This window comes from Adiantum capillus-veneris, chromosome 12 (assembly GCF_014529385.1).
Source record: "Adiantum capillus-veneris isolate H3 chromosome 12, ASM1452938v2, whole genome shotgun sequence".
Taxonomy (NCBI): domain Eukaryota; kingdom Viridiplantae; phylum Streptophyta; class Polypodiopsida; order Polypodiales; family Pteridaceae; genus Adiantum; species Adiantum capillus-veneris.
In genome coordinates, this window is record NC_140942.1 from 77,591,879 (window position 1) to 77,594,255 (window position 2,377).

Genomic DNA, 2,377 nt, shown 5'->3' on the forward strand with positions numbered 1-2,377 from the left:
GGGAAGAAGGAGAGTGCGTACACGAGTACACAGAACTGGAAAGGGCCCTTTCCGTAGACGCTCACGAGGTAGAGACCTCGGAAAGAATCGTCAACACACCTAGTGATCCTGTGCCAAAGCCCTTCACGCATTTAGACACATACACAGCAATCCAGCTAATCACCCACTAGAAATTAGTCAACGTGATATACTATAAGGCGATAGCATTTGACTCAGGTGGGGGTTACCATTGTGAAAGATATTCAATTCCAAAAGAAAGGCCGCTAGCATTTAGCAATTTCCGAAAGTACTTAGCATTAGGGAGCGAGGTTCCTAGAAAGTTGGACCCTTACATGATTAAAGAGCATAGAGGCATCCTAGAACGAGAAGAGAAATCTATGTCTGAGTGGCTTCTGTAAAAGCAAGTAGCTATAACGTATGCTTAGAGAACTACAAGCTAACGTGGAGTGGCTCTAGGAGTATAAAAATTGGGATTTTGAACCCCAAAACATTGTGTTGACTAACTGTGTAGGGTCAGTAAGCCAAGTACAAACGAAGAGTAGAAGAAGGACTTGTTGTCAATACTGTTGTCGTGTTCCACATCCACCTTGTGTGATTGGAAACACTAGTTCAACGATTACAGTAAAGAGAAATTACTTAAGACAGATTATTGTTTAACTAGCACATAGGAGCAGAATAAAACCCCTTTTACGTCGACCCTTAGTAAACCAGTTACTTCAGAGAAGACCAAAATAGGGCTAGAGAAGCACGTAGAAAGAGGCGGGAAGAGATAATTGCTCCAAGGTCTTTCCAATCAACTCGAACACATTAACGCATTGCTTTCAGAATGTACCAAGAGTTCTTATTGAGGGATTAAGAGAAGGTAGGTTAGTGGGCCAATCCACGCCAGTAAGAGAAATAGTTGACCAACCGTTTCACTTAGACCAATGTCGCGACTTGGGGTTAAGACATTTATTTGCTCTACCCAAACCATGAGCACTAAATTTTTGGGAAGACCCACACTTTGAGAATCCATTAGATCAAATGGCAGTGCCAGTAGCACGAGCTACGCTACGATTGGCAGATTTTACACAGTTTGTAGGGCTCTGGGATGAAGACCCTAATGCTCATCTTCAAAAATTTGAAGTAACATGTGTAGCAAACGAAATCGTAGATAACGATCAAAAACTACATATTTTCCCAGCTACCTTTAAGGATAAAGCTGCTAGTTGGTATGAAAATGTACCAACAGCAGCGAATAGGGCTACTTACCCTGAGTTGACAACAGCATTTTTAGCGAAGTTTCCCGTCAAAGATTCCAAGATAGACTTGCTCAACAGTTAGATTATCTTCAGTAGGGAATTAACAAAAGTATTGATCATTACATCTAAAGGATGGAGACAATAGTACGAAAGATGGGAAATACGGCACCCAACGAGGATACTCAAAAATGTAGTCTTGTAGATGGCTTGCAAGATCCGAACGCTCAACAATATGTGAGTTTAAGAAGACTAGCAAACTTAGCAGTTGCTAAACAAGAAGCTAGAAACTGGAAAGAGGTGCAATTAAGCCAATAGAGGAGAAGAGAATTTTTTAGTGGACCTAGTATGGTTACTTCTCCCACTATACCAATTCCACGAACTCAGGAGCCTGTATGTGGTTATGGAGTTACATCACCACAAGTGGTGGTAAATACAAATCAGACTCCTTATAATTCCCCAAATCCATACATGACAACTCCAGCATACATGTTGCAGACTGGTACACCACCACCGCCAGCTCTCACAGAAGAGAGGGTAGTCCAATTGATGACGGACGCAATTGGAAAATTAAAAGAATAAATTTTGAGTGCTTTAAGACCTCAAAGAAAATAATTATATGCTATAGCTCAACAAGTAGCAGGCCCGTCTATGAGTGCACCTCCAATGAGATCCAATGTGTGGTATGGGAAGTGCAATGGTTACGGCCATTTGGCAACTGAGTGTCCAACTGCATCAAGGGTAGTGCCAGACCACGTGCGTATACTGTTTTGTACCTTTTGTCTAAAAAACAATCATGTGTAGACAATTACTTTGTAAAGCAAGCATGTGAACGCTGTCAAGCAAGGGCTATGCAAACCAATTATAACCTTATGGATAGAATCAATATGACCTATGAGATAGGTCCACCACCACAACCTTTTATGCAAAGGGGACTACCTGAAACATATCGGTAGCAATTACAACAACAAAGGAAAGGGTTACCCACACAAGGGATACCACCTACTCCAAGGTTGGAAGGACAAATGAGGAGAAATTCTCCATATAGGCCTCCATTTTGACGGAATAATTTCCGATACACTAATCCAAATATGGAGCCTTCTAGCCCTGTGGTATGCTATAAATATCAACACGAAGGA

The 2,377-nt window shown here is 41.5% G+C and overlaps 1 pseudogene; it reads left to right on the plus strand.

Moving 5' to 3' along the window:
- The first annotated feature begins 1,023 nt into the window (after nt 1-1,023).
- On the plus strand, nt 1,024-1,820 carry LOC147445987 (uncharacterized; annotated as a pseudogene).
- Nucleotides 1,821-2,377: the final 557 nt, after the last annotated feature.